The 25,298-nt window shown below is 33.2% G+C and overlaps 1 protein-coding gene and 1 non-coding gene across 2 annotated transcripts in view; both read left to right on the plus strand.

The window, feature by feature from the left end:
* Positions 1-17,475: 17,475 nt before the first annotated feature.
* Positions 17,476-17,548, plus strand: Trnak-uuu (transfer RNA lysine (anticodon UUU)). Its single transcript has one exon. It is a non-coding gene; the product is annotated as a tRNA-Lys (tRNA).
* A 2,647-nt stretch (positions 17,549-20,195) lies between these two features.
* Positions 20,196-25,298, plus strand: part of LOC126833495 (semaphorin-5B) — a 51,178-nt gene continuing 46,075 nt past the window's right edge. The window contains exon 1 of the mRNA XM_050564873.1: positions 20,196-20,630. The gene's annotated coding sequence lies outside the window, so the exon portion shown is untranslated. The remainder of the gene's footprint in view (positions 20,631-25,298) is intronic.

The raw sequence follows: 25,298 nt of genomic DNA on the forward strand, positions 1-25,298 counted from the left end.
AGTCAATAGATTTCCCTCTTCTATTAGCGTCTTTGCTTTATTCCTCTTCTGTTTTTTTATTAAAATTGTATCCTACTTAGTTTTGGTTAAATCCTAATTATTATCCATTCAGTTTATTGTTGTTTTCAAACAAACAAATGCTTTTACCAGAGAAAAACTTTTGATTAAATATATTACAAGTTATACCTGTGAGTTTTTATTTGATGCTGCATTTAATATTCAGTATTATAATATATTATATTTAATGAAGTAAAGCGCCGGAAACTCAATGTACGATTTAGTGACCTGAGTGTATGTTGTGCTGCTAGACCAACTGTTTTCAACGGAGATAAATTACGTCCTTAAATTTTATTTATAAAGAAAGATATTACAGTTTTGACGTGAAACCAGTAAATTGAAACAATATCAAACTTTAACTTTAAACTATTCGTATGTGTGTACCACACTTTCGGTATGCTCTTTTCAAACGGCAGTCAAAAAATAAAGTAAATTATATTTTTCTATATTTGTCCAATCGTTGTAATTTTATTATTTACAGTTATTAACAGGGTTTTTGATGTGCTGAGAAGTGGTAAAAATTTGATGCATAAATTATTATATTTTAAATTATTCAGTATTATAATAGATTATATTTATTGAAGTGAAGCGCCGGGATCTCAATATAAGATTTAGTGACCTGAATGTATGTTGTGCTGCTAGCCCAATTCTTTCAACGGAGATGAGTTACATCCTTAAATTTCAATTGCGATGAAAGGTTTATTACTATTATTTTTTATTATTATTACTAGAAAAGCAAAAATGTGTACAAACGTTTTATAGAATAATTAATTTTGTTCAAGTTATCGATGGGCATTGATTTACATGAAAAGAAGCCATCTAGCGACGGTTCTTTTTTATAAGCTCGATTGATTACATTAAAAAAAGAGCACACTAAATTAGGAGTTTCAAAGTATTCTATTGGTCTATTAAGATAGGAGTTACCTGCACCACCGGTGTTTTAAACGACGATATGCGTTATTGGGGAAAGATTGGGTGTATTGTGAACTGATAAGGGATGATTTATACACTTAAACATATCATTCATTTTGCACATTATTAGTAGATATCTGAAAGATATTTGACAATTTATCATTAAAAGTGACGGCAATACGTTTTAACTGTTTGTTAAGTAAGACGCTAAGATTACGATTTATTTTTATTTTTTGGCACTTGTCGTAAAGCAACCTAATAACTTAGGTTTAAAATTTACAATCGCTTAAGCATAAGAAAAACATGTATAGTTTAAACACAGGTGTTAACAAAATGCACGTAAGAACTATTACTTTTTACTGTCGATTGCGACCGATTTATTATTATTTGATATTGTCAATGTATACCATAGTGATATTAAAGAAGTTATAATAAAAAATTGCAATTCGCCGTTTTGTACACATTTTTTAAGCAAAAACCTATGAACTACTTTTCTGTTGGACAAAACTAAAAAGTGTGTAGTCATTTTGTTACGGTAAACGGATAGATACGTTTATTTTAAGATTATTTATTTTAATCGTATTATAAAAAGTTTTATTACCGAGAGTACATTTTCTTATATATTCATTAAAAGAAGTAAACCATGAACTTCTTACAAATATTGCTGATTTTGGAAATATTAAATTGTGTTTGGCAAAACGGCGAAACCGGCCAGGGCGGTTCAAAGCAGAAGAATAAGAACGAAATGGCAGTTCAGTACAACAATCTAATGAACATCGATACGGGATACTCATACTCACACGAGGATATAAAAAATGCTGAGGTTTTGTTTAAATTTTCAACGCAAGAAGAAATCACTGAAAGTACGGTAGCGGAGGTGAGAGCCAAAGTCTACAAATATTTGTTGTGTAGTTATGTGTTCACTTGCCGGTATTACCTGCAATTAATGAAAATTCTGGTAAAAAAAACGAGTGGAGATTTTTTAAAGGTCGCATTTCAAAATGATATCGTCGATGAGACACATTTCCAAAATCAAATTGTAATAATGTTTTTCGTTCTGAAACATCTCGGTACGGTAAACCATTTAGACCCGTTATGGCTGATGTATTCGTATTTAGAATGTCTCAAAACAATATCTTCGGCTAAATATGTTAAGGACACTTCTCTTATTAATTTCGACCAAGACATCATTTATGGGTTACTCACAAAATTTACTGACAACCATTGCCCACCGGAAAATATCTATAACCATCTATACAGTGAGTCCAACTACTTTAAGCAATTACAAACGCCCAATTTTTTTACTGATAAAACCTCGTTAATAAATACTTTTGTTGGTATTGCCGAGTCGGCTCTAGACCGATTTACCAAAATAAAAGATATCCTAAGCCTCGACGACAACGAGAATTTTTTTTCAATTAACGATTTGCACTTGCGGCGCATTACGTTGACCAGCGATATTATGATTCCACTGTTAAAAGAATTTGCTGAGATAAACTATTGGGCGGACACACAAGATAGAATTCACAGATACTGCGACGGCAGTCACTTGACATTTAACTGTGCTCGAACATTTGCCGTAAACGTTGGCGAATGTCTTCGAATGTTTTATAGCTTAATGAAGTATATAATCGCTCGTAATGCCATGAAATATGTACTTGATGTGCATTCGACCTTGCCTGAAAACAGTGACCAATCAACAGACGTATTGGCTCGGTGGATTTCACAGAATAACATAAAGACGACCAACGAAACGATGCTGAATTTCTCTAAAGATATCATCTCTATTTTAAAAATGAACGATGACGAAGAACTGAAATTCGTCGTCGAAATGTTCAGTTCGGAGCCGCAAGTTACGTTTAGTCCAAAGAAGATTATCGACAGCGAAAACCGACTTAAGAACATAATGGTAAATTGTTCGAAAGTATTGTACAACTTGCCATCGACAGAAATGACACGTGCTGATTTGGATCTGTCTTACAAGAGTATAAGAAGGACGGAATTGCTTAAATTGGCAAAATTGCATGGAATTGTAGTAAGCCATTTGGATGTGTATGTATACGAAGGCATGCTTGATCTTTTTGTGTTCAAAAGTGTAGCTAATCTATTTGTTAATACTGATTTGGACATCGCTCGTTCATTTTTCGAATTCGCAGATAATATATATGATTGATAAAATCATTATCGCTTAGCGGTTAATTAATTACATGATGTGTGATAATATTAAAATAAAAAAATAGCGACTAACGCAGTCACGTTGAGGCTTCTAGTATAAACTTTTGTAACGCGACAAAATCTATTTCGGTGTGCCAAATAAATTCGTGCCCCGGGTTTGTATTGTGTGAGCTCGTGCGCGCTTTAATAACCGGTATGTGATTGCCGCCCAGACATACCTTACACTTTTATGATTATTCTTTTAAATAAATATATAATGTTTATTATTTTTGCTTGGAACAACCAAAAAACAAATGACCATTTTCTCAAAAAATTGTATTGAAATTTGTTTGTATAAGATTCTTAGTTTTTTATCACTTGAAGTTGTACATACCTACAGTATAAATATTAATGAACGATTTATGTCTTATGTCATGGATAATTACAATTGAAATATAACATGTTATTGTATTAAACAATATAAATTGTTTTTTTATTTAAGTAGATATATGGAAGATATTTGACGATTATTCATTAAGTCATAGATGGATTTTGATCATAAAAAAAAATTTGTACCAATAATATGGTTTTTATTTATAATTAAAAATTATTTTGTTGATGTTTAAAAAGTTAATTTTTGCTTACAACATTTAGAGGCATGATCAAAAATTATTAGAATATTCTAAAATAGAATAAATTTAAAATGTAGATATCTTATACATTAGTTATTATTGCTAGAGTTAATTAAAGTTATTAGAGTTAGTTTACATATTTTATGTTAGGAAGCCCGAAAAAGACTGTCGGCAAAATGGGCTGAATTGTATAAAGACAATTGCCCGCTATAATATTTTATGATTTTTCATAGTGATAAAACCATATAAGGTATAGAACATAAATCATATACTGGGGAACAGTGCTCGATTTTATATATATTTTTTTTTATGTTGTATACGATATTTGTACATTTTTATCGTACACAGCTATTCTTCATAATATTGTACAGAAAAGCAACATATAGTTTAAACACAGGTGTTAAAATGTGCCTAAGAACTATTATACTTAGTACACAACTATAAACCATGCTGTCGACGGCATATGATATATTATTGTGAAACAAAAGTTTGATATTGACAGTATATATAGCTTGATAGTTTTGAAGAAAATTTACTAATTAAATTCACCTATTAAGTGTACTAATATAAAGTGTTTAAGTGTTTGTTAACTCAATTGTATTTCGAAAAGTACATTTTGTAATTATCTACTAAAATAAGCCATGTTTTTCGTAGAAATATTGCTGATTTTTATAGCGTTAACTTGTGTTTGGCAAAACGGTGAAACCGGCCAGGGCAGTTCACGGCATAAGAGCAAAATGGCAGTTGAGTACAACAATTTAATGAACATCGATACGGGATACTCATACACGCATGAAAATATCAAAAATGCACATGTTTTGTATACGTTAATGATGCAGGAAGAAATCACTGAAAGTACGGTAGCGGAGTCGAGAGCCAAAGTCTACAGAAATTTGCTGTGTAGTTATATGTTCACTTGCCGGTATTACATGTACTTGATTAAAATTCTGGTAGACCAAGCAAGGAAGTCTCTGTTGGAAGCAGTATTCGAACACGACATCTATAAATCGTCCGAATTCCAATATCAAATCGTAGGGATGTTGTTCGTTTTGAAACAACTCGGCACGGTAAACCATTTAGAACCTCTATGGCTGATGTATGTGTATTTGGAATGTTTAAAAACTATTTCCATCGAGAACGTAACCGGACAGCAATATATTCGGCGGGGCGATTACACAATACTATACGACCTAGACATCAGACAGCTACACATCAAGCAGAGTGTTCTTATTTCGTACGACCACGACATCATCTATGAGACACTTACACGGTTCGTTGACAACAATTGCCACGCGGATAGCATGTACAACCATCAACACGGTAAGTCCAACTACTTTAAACAGTTGGAAAAGCTCAATTTGACTGCTGAGAACGCAGAGAGCTTGGTAAGAAACGTGTTTTTCAATATTACCGCAACGGCAACAAACCGATATTATAAGACAAAACAAATCCTAAGCATCGGCGACAACGGGGTATATTTTTTAATTAACGATTTGCGCTTGCATAGCATTACACTAAACGACGATATTATAGTGACATTGCTAAAAAAATTCGCAGAGATGCTCTACTGGACGAATGTACAAGAAACAGTGCATAGATACTGTTCCAGCAGTCATCTTAAATTCTACTCTGTTCGAAAATTAGTCGTAGACGTTCGCCAGTGTCTAGCCATGTTTGTTAATCTAATGAAGTACATTATCGCTCGTAATGTCATGAAATATGTGCTTGACGTGCATTCGACTTTGCCCGACAACTGTAACCAATCAACAGACGTATTGGCTCGGTGGATTTCACAGAATAACATAAAGACGACCAACGAAACGATGCTGAATTGCTGCAAAGATATTATCTCTTTTTTAAAATTGGACCACGACGAAGAAATGAAATTCGTCGTTGAAATGTTCAGTTCGGAGCCGCAAGTTACGTTTAGTGATCCAAAAAAAATTGCCGACAACGAACACCGAATTAAAAACATACTGGAAAAATGTTTGAAAGTATTGTACAACTTTCCGTCACTGGTAATTACGCGTGCTGATTTAGATCCGTCTAACAAAAGTAAAAGAAGGGCGAAATTGCTTAAATTGGCAAAATTGCATGGAATTGAAGTAAGCGATTCGGATGGAAAAGAATACGAAGGCATGCTGGACCTTTTTGTTTTCAGAAGCTACATATCTGAATTATTTGCTGATACAAACTTTGATATTGCTCTTTCTTTTTTCGAATTTTCAGAGAACATATACAACTGATAAGAATCATTATCGCACAACATTTAATTATATTATATTATGGGTTGTTAAAATCAAAAAACGTTCAAATGAATTACAAAAGACATAGTTTTTAATTTTTTCCTAAGAATTGTAGAATGCCGCGTTTGGTTGCGTTTTATTTATTATAAATAACTGTCTTAAAGACAAATGACTGATTTCTCAAAAATACAGTATAATCAAATCTAGAATTATCGTAAAGTCGGTAAATTGTATTATTAGAATAATCATTCGATCAACAAGTTAGTTGAATAGTATTGCCAAATTTTATAATTATTAAGTTATACTTAATTTGACATTATTAAATGTCATGATTAATTACAATTATTAAAATAAAACAAGTTATCATATGGACAATTTTAAGCTGCCGTTTTATTTAAGTAGATATCCCAAAGATATTTGGCAAATAATCATTGAATCATGTATAAGACAAAAAAATTTACCAATAATAAAATTATTACTAACTATATCATTTTTATTTTTTTACTTTAAGGACTACATTTCGACAGTATGAATAATATTAAACGATATATATCAGTATTAATTAAAACTGAAAAGTAATTAAATTTAATTTCTATTATAAATGAACAATAAGGTATTTTTTTCTCGATTTTACATGCTATAACTAGTGACTTGAAATTGGGTAGAAAACATATGTAGGTACCTTATACGATATATTCAAATATTTACGGGTTAGTCTTATCATGGTTGATGTTTAAGTCAATAGATTTCCCTCTTCTATTGACGTCTTTGCTTTATTCTTCTTCTGTTTTTTTATTAAAATTATATCCTACTTAGGTTTGGTTAAGTCATAATTATTATCCATTCAGTAAAGTGTTTTTTCAAACAAACAAATGCTTTTACCAGAGAAAAACTTTTGATTAACTGTATTACAAATTGTACCTGTGAGTTTTTATTTGATGCTGCATTTAATATTCAGTATTATAACATATTATATTTAATGAAGTAAAGCGCCGGGAACTCGATGTACGATTTAGTGACCTGAGTGTATGTTGTGCTGCTAGACCAATTGTTTTCAACGGAGATAAATTACGTCCTTAAATTTTATTTATAAAGAAAGATATTACAGTTTTGACGTGAAACCAGTAAATTGAAACAATATCCAACTTTAACTTTAAACTATTCGTATGTGTGTACCACACTTTCGGTATGCTCTTTTCAAACGGCAGTCAAAAAATAAAGTAAATTATATTTTTTCCTATCTAGAAATGGTTGTTGTTTTTTTTTTAAGCCTACTTATTTGAATCCAAAAAATATTGGTTATGTTAATCTATTGTCTTTCATCTAATCGAACTCGTCCAATAGTTGTAGTTTTATTATTTACAGTTATTAATAGGGTTTTTGATGAGCTGAGAAGTGGTAAAAACGTTTACATTTGAAAACATTTATTACAATTTAATGCATTTTTATGACAACAATAATATGAAATAATATATTTTTATTAGTGAACAAGATAGGGACAGGTCGCTTTTATTGAATAGCGAGATAAATTACCACGACCTTGCTTGACCTAAATATTTTATCTTATATGTATAATTTTAGATTGAAATTATTCGCCTTTAAAACGTGCCATCTTCGATGTAAGTATTTTGTCACTCATTACACTTCAGTGTTTACGTCCTTTTTGTTTAGTTAATTGTAAGTATAAATGTATAATAATTTAGTAATAATAATTAATTATGTTACAATCGTGCAATTTGTTTTTTTAATTTTTCCTATAGAAAGCGCTTGAAAAAGTTGGATTTTTCTTTTAATTTAATAACGTGTGTAATTTATCAACTTTTGAAGATTAGAATAATCTATTAAAAATGTGTAACTGTCCATTGTGAAATTTATAGTATTGCAAAAAAAATATATTTTTAAATATAATAAATAAAAACTACAGAATTACTATAGATATCTTAAAACTAAACCTAAAAATAGATTAAAGGATAAGAAGAAGGTTCTTTTAAGGGAGAAAATATTAATGGTATATATTCTTGGTTTCGCGCTGTTTTATTAGTAATACCATATCTATTACACCTTCTTAGTTCCGAAACGTACCTAAATATGTACTTAGGAGAATTAATTTCACGATATACATTTTTGTATATTGAAATAAATTCTTAGTTATCTTCTAAAAACACATACTGTTTCTATACATAATAAATATGGCGATTATGTAGAATTGCTACCAAAGTTAATTGTTTTATTTACGAATAAAAATAATATTTGCCCCGAACAAATACTAGATAATTCGGATAATATCTTGTTCAAAATTAAAAATAGATTAACTCCTATAACATAGGACGAGAGCCTTTCCGTAGTGATATAATATTACACAATGTAGAACGACAACTTCAGCTTATGTCAAGACTAGCGCAGAGTCTTACATTGTCATTGCGACAAACGGACTTCAAAAAAGCCCTGGCGGCATAGTCGTTTGACAGTTTGTACCCACCTGTCCTAGCCCGTGTTATACTTAGCATAATATTATTGCCTACCTATATCATATCATAATACAATGTGGTACATATTGTTGCTATCGTCGTGTAGGCCTTCCGTCTGAAATACATAAGGTCGTTGGGCAATACCTTGGCTGACCCACATATGGACGTTCTTCTGACCGATCCGTAACGTTCCTCCGGTAGTGTGACGAACGGCCAAAGTCCTTAAACCTATGTAATACTATCGACGTCCAATGCATAACATAATAATGCCTATTGTGTGTAGAATTTATGTTACAATGATATCGTTATCCGGCCACCGGCCAAGAGCCCGGGGAAGTGTTCCAGATAACGAGACTTGAATGTAAGAGTCTGTGTGTGTGTGCATTTTGGCAATTGTATCAACGGGCACGGGGAGAAGGATACGAAATTGGTTGTAGGATTAAACTAGTTGGTCTTTTGTGCGGACAACAAAGGTAATATATTGAACTCGTGACGAAGAGCCCGTTTGGAAAACAAATAATACATTAAAACGGCGAGCGCAAATATTATTGTGTAAATCGTTACTTGCGAAAAAAAAAATCAATCAAAAACAATTTCTCGACACCTAATTAGATATAGCATATTATTTATGAGCATTCCATAAGGAGGCGCCCACACACATTGCCACTGTCACGCCTGTCGTGGCAGATTAAAAATTTTAAAAAATCTAGTCAAAAGAGTTATTGGCTGTGAACATATACAAAACACAACGTACAACTTTGAAGTTCTTACTTTAAACTTTATCAAGATGGGTTATCTAATTAAATAGTTAAGCATCATTTCTAATTAAATATATATTTATTTTAGCTTTTTAAAATTTACATTATTAAACAAGCATTTTTTGCTGGTGTAATGGCAAAGAGTTAAACATATAGATGGGCCTTAGTAGTCTAAATAATGTTTACTGAAATGTTTTATTTTATACCAAGGACTTCTGTCAACTCTAGTGATGTTCTAATTTTCATGTTACTTATTGTGGAAAATGTTTGTACAAAGATCTAACTGAGAGTACTTTAAGTTTCTAATAATTTAAAACAGTAGAGCCTTGCATTTTTTTTTTTTAATCAGAAATAATAAAAAAAATGTAATAGTAACAACTGTTTTTTTTTAACATCTAGATTTCTTAATGAGTTATCTGTACAACCTCCCCTAACTATTAAACCATAATGACAAACAGGTACGTACAACGCTTAATATATAGTGCGCATTGTGTCAGTTGGAAATAATTGATTTAATTTATACAGTTTAAATACAAAAGATATTAAACGCATTTCCCAAATTTAAAAGCATAGGAAATTGAAGGTTGAGTAAAAATATTGTGTAAAATGAATACTCACATAAAAAAAAAACAGAAAAAATTGTAAATTATATACGATAGGATATTGGCCCAAGAGTCCTTTTTTCCTTTTAAATCCTATTTTATTTTATTAACCGTGTATTATAATTTATAAAATACAATAGTTACTAAATGATTGTACCAACTATAATGTTGTTTTTTCTGGAATATATTTAAATATTGTGTAGTAACTAAATTGTTCATTTTATTCGTATGGGACTGAAATAATATTCTTTATTATTTTGGATTCATTTGGGTAATTTTTCGGACTCGATTGGGCGTCGATTCGGAAGTACCGAATGGTGTTGATTTGGTCACAGTACTGTTGTCCGTCGGCCTTGTCTCGCCAAACAATGGCATTTACACGGATACGTTTGAGGATGTACTCTTTGCACATAATATCATATTATCATAATAATGATATTAAAACGGTTGTGGGTGGTGAGCACGCAATTATCAACATGCCTACAGTGTTATTTGACCAACACACAACCTAACCTAACCGTTTCGTCGCCAGATGCGTTTATTATAGCTCTATGCCCGTTTTTTTAAGCAATTTAATTCAATTGTTGGACCTGTTTCAGCGGTAACGACCGTGTTGACACTGTCGGCCACCGGTTAGATTTGGTTTTAAATTAACTATAGGCACTTGATGATCGATAGGATTGATGATTTCGGTAGTTTGCATTTTTATTGGCACAACCGTCCAGAAATCCGGTACGCGGTCGCCACAAAACCGTGACCAACACAGAAAATAATAATGTTATGTTACATTGTGTTACACACAAATTGTCATTTACTGGCACACGGGCTTTGGGTCGGCGATGTTGGATCCTCTGTAAAACGTTATCCGATTATACGGTCACTCTAAAGGCGACACGAAGTAAAAAAAAAAAATACTCATACGACCCGACTGTCCAGCAAGTTATGAAATAAAGGACATACCATTATCATATTGTTATAAGACTTTGCTGTTAAGTTGTCAAAGTATGTACTCCACCCTGTCTTACCCGGTTCCCATTTCACTCACCCTGGCCTAAACTGGACACATCATCCGGTAGTGGGCGTGTGTCTGTGTGTGTGGATGTTCTTTGTCGTAGGTATAAACGTCTTTATCAGCTGTCGTCGAGAAGACTGCAGGCTGGCAGTCATTCTGTTATTTATTTACTTATAATAATATCCCATCCACTACTCGCTTCCTTTGCACTCGGCTTTTATGTGTATAATATTATTATGTACGATTGTGTTAGCTCCTCAAAGTCGGTCGGACGATGAATTTTATTTTATTTTTGTTTTGAATTCTTTAAATGATATAATAATACGAGTGTTGACATTTTTCGAATGAAGGTGAATCAAAAGGATGGGGAAAGGGGGAGGGAGAGGATCTATTCTATAATTTACTTTTACATGGGACATTATAATAAAAAAATATATTATACAATATTATTATTATTAATATTATACGCTTAAAAAACGTTGAATGAATCAATTAATCTTCTATTACTCATTTCTTTGTACTTATTAAATAAAAAATGAATCATGTATTCTAATATCCTCTCTACTTTTAGATAAGTGCCTTAACTATAGTATTTGAGATAATTGGGCTTTAAACATAGGTTAATTTTCAATCGAGACTAATACTTATCTAAACAAATTTGATTGTCAAGTAATTATTCGTTAAAATAATTTAATTTGTCCCACATAGCAAAAAAAAGTAAGTATTTGAAGGATATCAGTGTTTTAAATGATTTTTTTTATTATTCAATTATTTATTTCATTCGTTTAATATATTATTTATTTATATATTATGTAAATACTTATTTATTTGTTGAATTATTTCTGGCCAAAACCATTTTTATGTTACTTTTGAAATATTTTGTTATAACTTAATTTTATACTTTGCTGTCTGAGGTACCTAATTTGAATTGTGTAGGTTAGATACAGACCGGAACGGCTGATTAATTTGATCGATACCCAATACCAATTACGTTGTATTATAATCGATGCTTTCACTTTTATATTCCTTTAGAATGTCAGCTATGCCATCGTTGTAAATACAAGATTGTCATAGACTTTTATTCGTCCGAATGACAACAATGCCCAATATCAAAAGCCTTAATAATTATTATTACAACGATTACACTATTGTTGTCTTCTTGCGGTAATCATAGCAGTCAGTGGTTTTTAAGCTGTACGTTACTTTGGTTGCTTTAATATTACATTTTTCATAACAGCTTTAAACCGTTTTTGTTTACAACAATATCACTTATTGGGTAGGTCTTAAACTTGAGTAAGTTATACATTTAAATACTATAAGCTACTATAAATTACAACCTAATCAATTATATTTAACTTAACTCAATTTAAGAGGTGTTAGCCTTGTGAGTGGATTCGAATTTTAAAATTAATTACACATAAATTCATATCAAAACTGGCCAGCGATGTGTTAAATTTGGTTTTTAAATTTATTTATTTGTTTTTTACTGTCGGAAACACAACTTTTTAGTTTTAGTATTAACTCTTTAATAAATGTAACTATTTAACTTTTTTATTTAAAAAATTGTTTTAATTCTAAAACTATAGGCATCTCAAGTATATTTCTTTAAAAAAAAAACCCATACCAGTGTATTGTATTGCGAGGAAGGGGAATTTTGTAATTTAATATTAATGGAAATCTAATACATAGTTATTTTAAAGATTACAATGCAAATCCATTATTTAATGAACTAACTCGTTTACGTTAGATGTTTATCCGTTCGAGGCTAAACGAAATTTCGACAGAAAAAAGCTTATTGTCTCAATGGCAGCTTGTGTTTCTTACGGATCCATCGATCATACCTCACACTCATTGTGCGACTTAATTGAAAATATTTTTAGTTAATTAACGCGAGACAATCAATAAAAATATAATATGGCGAGTTGTTTTTCCTACAGTAGACGTTGGATTACATAAACTAAATATTTTCAAGTTCATTGTAAAGCGTTTTTGTTTTTGTTAATTAGTCTTCATGCGGAACGGGTTAATGATTTATTTTGGTCTAAATCACGCGACTGGAGTTAACCTGGAATGATTATGGTAATTTTAATAATTAAATACGAAATTGTGTTTGAATAACCTCAGTAATTAATAACGAATCAAGAATAAATAGTTTAATCACAATTAGTTATATTAACTAACGATAATTCTTTATTACTCTTTTATTTTTGTACATAAATTACTTTACTTGTAATCAAGCTAAAACATTTTTGTTTGAAAAAATTAATGATAATTATAACTATAATAAACAATTATTATGATCTCTTAAAAAATGGAAAAACCGAATAACTAATATAGGTTAACCTTATTCATTAATTACTTATTTTACTCGAATGATGCCCAACTCGGATGTTCTCAAATCTTGATACGCTCAACTTTGATAAGGCCATAGAAAATTCACGTGTAAATAACAATAGTTATTATTAATAAAAAAAAAATATATATCACTGGTTCCAATGCATTTGAATAGCTCGGTTTTGTTTCTAAACTGAATTGGCCAAGAATGGGAACGACATTGGCTTACATTGGAAGATTACAATTATCGAGACTAATATTGAGGTAAATCTCAACGTTAAAATCTCTGAAGTGGCCAAGAAAATGATTGGTGTCCAACAAGTGTGTTTTATAATATTTTTTTAAATATTATCTGTAATCTCGACGGGACTGAGTACAGGTAACGCGATGAGAGCATAGTCTGTAGGTGGAATGACACGAGACAAGTAGAAGAGTTGCTCGCCGCCAACGGTAAACCGTCGGGTGATGTTTTTTTATCGTTATTTAATTCGAAGGGTAAAAAACGGTTGCTAACAGCCGCGACAAAAAACCATATTATATTAAGCGTTTATACCTACATAAATTATTATGTAGGTAACAATGTGACCACTGACGTTTTCAATTTGTATCAGCTAGATATAAATGTATAAATCAACGAGCACGTCGTTCTGTCTGGGCAGTAGTTAAAACGTAAGATGTTATAAAAGAGAATATTCATCAGACAACAATGTAGCTACCGAGTGTCGTTGTTTCCACGGTTTGGGTGATAAAATTATGCACACCCCTTGGCGAAGGCCGTGCGCGTTATATTATTATACTGAAGAATATCTCGAGGACTTGAGTCGGACCGCGCTAAGCTGTTATTGTCTGTGGACACGAACGAATGACGGCGGAGGCCTAGTGGGAAGACTTCAACGCTTTGGTTTGCAGTAGGAGTCGAGGTTAAGGTTAATTACGAGAAAACACTGACAAAGCTGTTGCAAGAGTACAACTACACCGGGTATAGATAGATCCTTGTATTGTTTTAGAGTAGTTTTTTAATTTTTACATATTTTGAAGTCGTAAATTAATTTTTTAAATGTAATATTTTACACAATTAGTTGGTTTTAATTCAAATATTCAGGTCACTTTACCGACACTAGAATTATATAGTATTAGTTTTTTGTATCAATTAAATACAAAAGTTGTCATTAAACTGAACAAAAAAAAAAAAAATTAGCGTGCCATTGCTAGAAGTTAAAACTCGAGTGCAACAAATTTGATGTAATTGAATCAAATAATTTGATTGTAAAAAAGAAATTCTTTAAAAAGGGTCATTCGAACATAAAATCAACACGACCAGAACTAAACTGAACAATTTGCTTAAGCCAGCGGTGCAATAATGTAACCCAATACACACGGTAAACATAGTGAGTAATTCGATGGGTACTACTGGGTAATTGATCATTTTTTCGTTCATGTAATTAGCAAATTCAGTATACAATATAGTATTTTTGGTTATTTTAAAATGAAAATATTCTAGTTGCTATTATAGCCACAATGCACTAGCTGGTTGCACCAGCTATACTATTGAACCTAACCTATCTTGTAGGTATTGTCGTTTTATATCTACAATTAATTTACAATAATACATTTTTAATAATAAAGTATAAGAGCCGTGTTTTATTTCGTCATCGGTCAGGATCATTGCAGCAACATCAGACATCTGACTAATTTTCGAATAGCTAAACAAATAGATTTAACTAATCGACATAAAGCGAAAAACTCAATGCGGCCCAAATAGGCGTCACCCGCACCCTTACCTATGCATGTGAAGCATGGACAACCGTTGACAGAAGGCTAAGAACGTTTAAAAAAAAAAAAAAAAATTAAGGAGACCATACGTGGCCCAAATATTTATGATAACAGAACTGTATAGTGTGGAGAAGACAATTTAATAAAAGCAGGAACTATAGGAAGAAATGGAGAGGGGAATGAGACCTCGAAGTCGATTTAGAAAAAATGTAGCTGGGTGTTCTGAAACAAGATCTGGGTAGATCAAGGAGTGCAAGCGTGACTTAGTTGATAACCGAGAAAATAATGATGGCAACTCTTGTAGAGATCACTTCAAGTGGTTATTGACGCACTCGTTCGGTCGATGATAGGTAAATGTATTCATTTTTAATGTAATATTATTATATATACCTAATACGCTACCCAAGAATAATGTTATTCGTTTTTCGACAAATCCGGTGATACGAACACCTAGTGCTTACAACGAGAACACGTAAAGGGCGTATGCCTAATATATATATATATATATATATATATTAATAAAATACACATGTGGATTAGTGTGACGGACCTGGTTCATCCGTCAGTGACCAAGTGGCCGGGTCTTTGATGTTGGATTTGAATAAATGAACAACACCATACTATATAGGCAGTGTTTTAATTATCGGTCTGTTTCGATGGTCGAGAACACGTCGACGAAAACGTTCGGGGATCTCAAATTTGTTGGGGGGGGGGAGCAGGGGGCACATAATAATAGAACGGTTATAATTTTAACGTCGGAACACGTAAAAAGTCGAACGAACAACAGCCTGGGGCGAGAAAGTCTTTGGACGCACTTAAGAAACATAATAACATATACACACTCGGATAAGACATCCTACAAAATGTTGTGTTATAGTGCATTTTTTATTTTTTTTTAATAATCCAACCGAAACAATAGGACGACGTTTTATGCCGTTCACTAGGTTCCACGCACTTTCGTGGATATTAATCGTACGCCCATTTTTTTTAAATATGGCACACCTTACATTTTCTGTATTCGCGGATAGGCACCTTATTGCTGCAGGCTAGTGATGAATGTTATTGTTCTCCAAATAGAGTCAGCGGAATAATACAATTTACCGAAGGTACTCGAGGTATATCTTGAGTAAGTCTAGCGATCATTAAACGTGTTGTTTGTGCGTGAAACGAGAACAGATATACTGAATGAAAAAATTGGCATCTTAGAACGAGGATAATCAAGTTCAAATTTTAACTATGATAGTCGTACTACGTGTTCTATTGGACAAAAATCCGAAATAGCATCAAGAATTTAGTTAGAAGTTAGGAGAAATTTAGAAAATACATAATCAAATTCGATTGAAAATCAAGTCGCTATAAAATGTATATTCAGTGTATTAATAATATTATAATTAATATTGTGAAAGTTTACAATATGTTATTATGTAATTAAACATGTAGGTACAAATTGTCCTAGTAAGATTGTTTTATATTAAAGTTGAATGTAGGTTAGGCACAAGACTTATGTACCCAGAACGTATACTTTTCGACCAACGCGGTGATAATATTATGACCGACCAAATATGTACATAGGCCTCCGGTTTTAATCAATTCCGTCGGATAATATAACATTATAATGATAGGTCAATCCACCGAATTGATAAAAGAGTTGGGATTATTATTTTTTTAGTACCTACTCCATTACAATATGTATGTGTTTTAATCTTGGTAATACATTTAATTTTGTCCGTGTAAGCGTACTATGTGATTAGTGACTTCCGTCGATTATCCAACTCATATTTCCGACCGAACGGATGAAGAAAGTAGAAACCAACACTGAATCTATAAACTTTTGTTTCGGGTTAGTGTAAAATACATTTTTTTATCATTATACAAATCAAAAAAACCGAATGATAATAATGCTATTACCGTATAATTAAACGTACGTGCCCACCATTTGTAATTACACTGAGACTCACGACTCGCTTAACAACCTAGTCACTTGTTTATATTATACTTACTGCTGTGAAACGGCACAATGCTAACATTTTTGGTTTTTTTTTAATACAAAAACATGATCGTAATAATTGTATTATTATCAATTATGGATTCAATGGAAGTCTATATTTACAAAGGTGAATGGGTTTCTCTGAAGAATTTTAACACTAGAATCCGTTTTTTTTATTAAGGGAAACCCAAAAAAAAAGGGAAAAATTATACTTAGAGTCAGTTTTTAGGTTGCTATGTGTGGCTTAAACATACGTTTATTTAGAAATGATTTTATCGCTTTCAGTTATAATAATTCCTGTAGGCATGTGACCTCTCCATCCCCACTATGCCCCGACCTCTCTGTACTAAGTTAAACACCTAAAAACAGTAATCAAACTAAATAAGCCGAGTATTTAAATATTTAATTTGCATGGTAGTGTAAATTGTTATTGGTAACATTTATTGAAGGTTATTATACGGAATTAAAAATAAAAAAAAATATCACACATAAAAAAAGTGAGCGAATCAGATAAGTATGTTTGGTCGAATTTCAACATGTGCCCGGATAGCTCAGTCGGTAGAGCATTAGGCTTTTAACCTAAGGGTCCAGGGTTCAAGTCCCTGTCCGGGCGGTTAATTTTTTTGTTTTTATTACGCTTCAAAATAAACCTATATTTTATGAAAAATAAATTGTACGACTAGAAACAGTTTTACAAAGTCCTGTACACGTGTAAATTTCAGAAAAACGGTTAAGTCGGTGTGGTTATAAAAAACCTTCTAAATTTTAATTTGTGAAAAAACATCAATTAATTCTCAAACTTCACAATTCATATGTAAATACAGGCGTAACACGATTGTGAACGGTCGTTATTGGCAGTATCTTTTTCGATAACGCGATTGCGAACGGTTTTACCTGCTATCTCTCATGCAACGTTGCCGTGTGGGTCTTATCGGTGAACGAAAGCAAATCATAAATATATTTTGTAATCTTCCACAAAATGTCTATATCTAACAATACCAATAAAAAAAAAGTAGGTGTACAAAAAATACTTATTAAAATCCACGGTAACCAAGTGCTAATAACGTGCATAGTTTGTCAAATGATAGCAAATCCAAAATTTGGCATACCAAAAATTAATTACAGCCCATTGACAGGTGTACGATAATATCATTTTTTTTATAACTATATTGTATTCTTTATATTTATATTCTTCTGTAAGTATTCAAAATCCTCCTAAACGGCTGGACAGGTTTTTATGACATTTTGTGTGAGCGATTAAGTTGATTCGTGTATGGTTTAAGGTCGGCACAGCTTGTACAATATAATATTGTTTATACAATATTGTATTTACAATGCTAGATGATTTTCTAAGTGACGCGAGGCAACTTGTTTTGTGTTAATGTCGAAATAAATGTATGAATTATGATCACAAATGAACAAACAAAATATGTCATCAATGATTAGTTAGTGTTTGTTTGTTTTTTTTGCTACGCGAGGGATAATACTGACTTTATTGTTTGCTTCTTGTACTTGCCTTTAAACTATTACAGGTGGGTAAACGAAGCACATTTATATGTTTTTTCTCCCACGCCGTGTATTTTCTATGTCCTTACATACGCCCCAAACAAAGTGTTTATGAAATTCTCTCTTAAAACTGGCATTGTATTTAACATATTTTTTTTTTGGTCTTATTTTTTTTATATATTTAATTAGACGCTATTATTGCGTTAAGGAGACGCACAAAATCGTAATTTTAGGTGTAAAATTAGTTATTTGTCCTACTTGTTTGTAGTAATCATAGAGCTTTGAAACTTTGGAAAATTATAGAAAACCATAATTTTATACACCATGGTATGACGGTGTTGTTAGTAGATATCTCTATGAGCTTATTTTTATTTATCGTTTAAAAGTTCACTTTTTTATGTTTTTAATTACATTAATAAAGATGTATTATTTAGCCGTTGCCAAGTTAAGGGTTAAAAATTGACCATAATAGATAAACTAGTTAATTTCCTGTTAACAACTCAATTTTGTTGGTTAGTAAACAATTTTATTAGGAGATATATCTCCCACCATTATACGCTTCTTCTGGGTACGCTACTGGTTACAGCTCTCGCAGAGCTAAAATTAGTATAATGTCTAAACTGACCCAACCTTACGCCAGAGCAGAGGCACGCAAAATTACAATAGTGTATAATCAGGCGATGGAATTTTACATAAAAAAAACCTAAACGCGGACCGTATTTCCAGGTAGATATTATCAAATGTACCTTAACGGTCTATATTCATTTTTGTCCATAACGCTCCTCGTCATTATGTATAATTAATATCAATGCCTAAATCCTAATTAAGCATAATTATGTGTCGTATGACATATCGCTTCCATCTGCTTTGGCCTTAACTGTTATTGTATCCATTCAAGCGCAGTTTGTGTACGGTTTAATACATAATGCTATGTTGTATCATATACAGGGTGACCCACAAATATTCATACCCATTGTAATATAGGTAATCCAGGCTAATTGAAAAATACTTGTTTTTTCTAAGTAAATCATTATTTTATAGGCTACATGTACACGTGAGCAATTTAAAATAATAACTTTCACGCTTTTACATTTACCTACTTAAAAAAACAAGATAGCCGTTGGGTGTTATTTTGTTGTTGTCAGACTATCATTTACTAGAAATAAGTACAATTTTTTTCCATCAAAACCAAAGTGTCTTGAAATTGTATTATGGTCAATAATTGTTTACAATAAATAACGGATAACTTTATTTGCGCTTGCCGCTTTTATCGTTCTTCAATTTTCGATGACTAAAATCAACTAATTTTTAATAATTTATTGAAAAAATACTAAAAAAACCTACTTTAAAAATGCATAGAAAAAACATTTTTCACGCTTTTGCATAGATAATATTTTCCTCTTTTTTTTTTTTCTATGAACATTTGGTCAATTCTGTAATTGTAGTTCAATCACAGCCTCTACAGTATCGATTGACGCAAAACCCCTTTTTTAACACTACAAAACACCGGCGGGTAGGGTAGCGTCCTCTTCGGATATTTGCAACACCCTGTATACTCGGGGTGGTTGTGGACCGGTGTACACTTATGGGGGGTGGTTACGGGGGTCGGTTACTACCCGTTTTCGACGACCGACCTTGTACGTACACGACACGACCGGGTGTGTAGACCGGTTTTTTTTTTCTACTTAAAATACAATAATCATCCACCACCGCCAGAGAATCGACCTCGGCTCCAGGCAGTCGTCGTCGGGTATTGCTTACAGCAGGCACGTAAGCAAGCAAGCAAGCGTCGAGCAGTGGTCGCAGGTGATTACCCTTTGTAAGTCGAAAACCGTGTGTTTATATTATTATTATTATATGTGTTATATACCGCGAGTACCGCGTGCGGGCGTTTGTTGTCTATAGCTGCAGTCCTACCGTCTAGACCTTAGAGAGACCAGTCTTCCTCCGACGTCGATGCCGGTCGCTCGTTCGCTGTTTTTTGTTCGTCGGCGGTCGTCGTTTATTTTTAATATTTACCGCGTTTTTTTTTTTTATACCGAAAACTAATTCATTTTTATCCCAAAAACGAATAATATATTGTCATCGTTTCAACGTGTACATAAGGATATAATGCACATGATTCTCCGCCGCGGCAACTGCAGCCGGTAACACCATACCCAAGTCTGCGGCCGTCCTGTCAACACCGGGTGAGTTTTTTTTTAAAAAATTTTAGTTTTATTATTATTATTAAGACGTTTGCCTAATGCAAAAATACCCCTCTGTCCGGGGACTACCGGTGTAGGGTTCGGTTTACGCGTCCATATTATATAAAGTAATCAATCCGATTAGGAAGCGAGTCGACGTGGTTTTCCGGTACAACCAAAACCGAAGGGGTCGTTAAGGACTGAAAAAAAAAGTTGGTAGCCAAGTGCAAAAAAAAATTTGTATACATTTCTGACAATATTCTTGGCGTTTATAGAATTTTAATCTAATATCGTGTTTTGGGTAAATTCATGTAATATCTTTACGATATTTCCCCGTTTGTTCTAATTATAGGCTTAACTGACAATTATATTTTGCAGTGCTCATCGATTTCTTAGCACAGTTAGATAACGTGATTAAAACGGCGCTGAAAAAAACTGTTTTCCAAAAACTATGTAATTATTTTATTACTATACTATAGGTTGGGTTTAGCGAGAATTATCTATTTCGAATGTTAATTTTGTTATAAAAAAACATAATCCTAAAAATTTGTTATAACGCTGAAAAAATAGACGTGTAAACAGAAAAACTTGCTAGTGAAAAAAAAATATTATTTATATATTGCTAAAAGCAATGGCTCTATTAAATGGCTCTAACATTTCAAATGGTTTAGGTAAAAATTAAGATTTACAAAAAATACATTTTGGGCGTTTACCGCTTATGACGTATTATTTTTGAAAATTATTTTTTATAAGCTTTAAATTAAAGTAGGTTTAGTTATTTGAGTAAACTTAAAATCAAACATAGTCCCGTGACACTCAAAAGAGCATTAATTTCAATTATGCTATTAGTATTCCATTAACGGGATGTGTAATTTTCAATTGTTTACCTTTTTGAATTTTATTTTAATCCTTAATGTAACCAATGAAATGCATTTTATCTAAGTAAATACTCGGGACGTACGTACAACATAATTTATAAGTACCTACTCAATATTTTCGAGGGGGGGGGGGAACCCAGAAAATTTGAACTCAAATAATAAATTGCAATATTCTTATAGGTATAGTATTTACAATACTTTTTCAACTATTCGTACAATTAAATAGATGTGTAGAATAAATTATATATTAGATCAGGGAGCTTGAACCCCCTTGGTTTATTTTCTAATAATGCCGCTATGTATTATAAGGGTAGTTGTTGTTGTTGTGATTGGACTACTGTTTGCACACCTTTAGTGTTTTACAACAACTTATGTTAAAAAAAAAATGTTATGATGGCCTCTTTGGGTTTATGGCTTGTCGTTTCTTGGCATCGTCTCCTTCACCATTGCCCGTGTCGCCAGTGTGAGCCCTGTCCGGCGCCGGCAAACGTCCCGCTGAGACGTTATGTATTTTAAACACATGATGTTCTTATTATTGTAGTACTATACCTAGCAGATAACGCCATGCTAGTATGGTTTTGAGTCGTTGTCTCTGCGGTGGCGCCATACTTGTGACAAGGGTCACTGCGGGAACTCATTCATCCAAAAAACAAGAGTACAAAAAAAAAAGATATCTAATAAAATCAAAATAAAGGTTGTTCAGCTTTTACGCGTTACTGATAAAACACAAAAAATACCAGTCTATATAAAACATAAACCAAGGTATGATAATATAATACAGAAGGTACACCAATAGGCAAAACTCAGTTATCTGTGTGTACCTCTTTGATCTCCCCCCTCTTCAATCGATTTTAAGTTCCGGAACTGTACGAAAATCCGGGACCTCATTAAAAGAATTCTTTGTTTTCATTTTTAACCGAGGAGTCCGGTTAACGTTCTCAGTGTATTTCACGTTATACCCTTTAACAGGCGTTTTTACTATAAAACCTTATACAATTTATCTGCGTTAGATACAATGATATAGATATAACGTCCATTTAACTGTACCTCAAGACCAAACTAATAAAAGATCAAAAATTACTATTTTGAGGTTATTGCAGTTTTGCATGTAGAATTTTGCCTACCCAAAGTCCATATCAAAGGAATTCCGTTAAAATTTATCCTTATATAATTACTAGATTTATAAAGAAGAGTGCAAATCCTCATACGAGCTTTGTTTATGCTTTCTTGAAAAGTTGGCATAATGTGACTTCAGTTCGTCTGTTCTGAGACACGGATATGAGTAGTCGACATTTTCTTAGACTCCTAAGATGGTATTTTTTTTAAAAAAAACACATAGCTTCCAAGTTTCAACTCCGGTCGGCCTACTCACGGGCCAAAGTGGCCCCAAGGCAGATTTTAATATGTATTCATTTGTATATATTTGTAGATAGAAAAATACAACTTTTGGCTACATATTATATAAATGAAAAACCGCTATAACTGACAGAAATCGAAACTTGCCAATGTTTTTCAAAATAAAGTGCGCATGTTGTCCCTCAAGAGTTCGGGTCCCAATACCGCGGGTCTCGCTAACCCCTTTCCCTCCCTTGTGGTTATTATCTCTTCCCAACCCTCTCTAATAATTGTCGACGATGATAATAACAATGGAGAAGACGATGCGGCGTTGGGCAATCCACGAAGAGGAGGTGCCGCACGACACGGTCGATCACGATCGCCGCCAGATAGGTTCGCATCGCCCCTTGGCCGGCGCACACGATGTTATTATTATTATTATTATCGTTATCATTATTATTATAAACGGAATATATTGTCCTAAAACATAATATACACACATACAATGTGTGTGTGTATTATAATGTGTTTGACCAAACCGGTTGCACTCCGAATCCGTCGCCGTTTGCGTCCAGAACAATAAAGGCGCTCGTGTGACCTGGGTTGACCCTATAATACATAGCTAAACGGTGTTTTTTACCAGAAAAAAAAATTAACCGCGACGGCACCCGTACAACCATTATCATTACAATAATAATACAATACATAATGCTCGAGTTAGTTTCTTCTACGCAGGTCCGACAAGAGGGTTGGCCGTGGCCGCAGTGGCTTTCCTATGATGTATACCGGCATTCGTTTGCGCGTTATTATGTCGGCCAAGTCACGGTTTCCACTTGTACCGACTTCATACTATAAGAGTACATGGGCCATGGCTATATGTAATACTTGTCGTTAGGGGACTTGACCGGCGCACGTGAGCTACAAACAAAACGCGGTGACCGTACCCGGCAATGGGTTTATTATAGTCAATCCCCACTCCAGGCCTAACCTCCTGCCCTTTTCTCGCCATCTCTGCGGTCAACAGAGTCATAGGTCTTCAGATTAGATAAAATTTTGAAATTTTCAAAAAATCATACACTAGTTGCAAACAATGTTATCGAAAAAAGCCTCAAGGAATATATAGCTAAACTCTTGATATTATTTAACTTTGTTTATAGGTAAATATGTACTAAAAGTGTACAACTTACCAAAGAAGTTCATCTCTCGAAACTGGTTTAAGCACAATGATAACACATGTCTGACTGCGTTATAAAACGAGCATACACATTTTAGCTTTGTGTCATGTTTTATCGAAAAATGACTTGTACTTTACTCCTTAATTATTCTTCCCTGCGTTTAAGACAGCCCTGCTGCATACTTAATGCTGTTTTATCTTCGCTCTTTCTTTTCAAAACAGAAACCCCTCTTGATGTTTCTACGCCCTACTCGAACACATAGTCGCATCTCCGTTTTGGTCTTCCCAGTGGACTCTAATACGGCTTCGCGTTATGAGTTGTGACCATTCAATCCACGACCAGTGCCTTGTAGCAGTTTTCTCTCTAAACGTTCGCAGCGTTGCATCGGTTCGACAAGACTCATAGGTACCGCTTTTGTAATCATCCAAGTGCATAAAACGTATCGACGGGCGGCAATTAACCTCTCGGCCTATAATAATATGTAAATACGACGTTGTGGTGGCCAATCGTCATCATCATCATAAATATATACAAATCCGTTCGAATGTTCAAAATGAACTGCCCGGCGAAAGTCGTTTGATCGGACGAAACCGGTCAATCTGCAGACGGCCATTGACTGTTTGTCTCATTAAACAATAATTACTACACCAGACATCGTGTACTCTATGGTAATGCGTGTATGTACTTAGCGCGCGATTAGAAAACCTATCCGAACGCTTCTGAGTAATGCGCGATATTATTACGATGATTAGTTTGGTTTTTTTTTTAGTTTAATTTTCTCCCTAAACCTCCTCCGATAACCCACCCGATTAAGAAGAGGCTTTCGTTTATCGATAGCTGATGCGGTTAATATGTTATTATAATATAGGCTTCGGTCTTATCGGCAAACAAGTTAATTCGCAGTAACACGCGGTAGTGCTAGTGTTGAAAACCTTTGTTGGTGATCAGGTCACCCCGATAAAATGATTTATACCTCAAGTCTACCACAACACACGTGCTCAAGAGGGTTGAGCAAACAGGTATCAGGACCACTTAACTCGAACGTGACACGTCGGACCGACCACATTATATACCTACTAGGTAACACGATACTGTCGGACCGCGGCTACCGTTGAGGTGGTTAATGTTGTGATGGCCGACCTTCCCCGGTTAACTGGGAGTGACGCCAAACATTTGGTTTTTTGAAAAGTAAAAACGATACTTGCCCGAACGACCGCACTCGAAATATCTTCTCGTTGCAAACAAATCCCAAATCCACCGTTGAATGGGCACCGAAAATTGAA

The sequence above is a fragment of the Adelges cooleyi genome, unplaced genomic scaffold (assembly GCF_023614345.1).
Source record: "Adelges cooleyi isolate 19-005CV unplaced genomic scaffold, UGA_ACOO_1.1 ACOO_flye_CR_arks_rails_tigmint_CR_PRNA_2, whole genome shotgun sequence".
NCBI classification, from domain to species: Eukaryota; Metazoa; Arthropoda; class Insecta; order Hemiptera; family Adelgidae; genus Adelges; species Adelges cooleyi.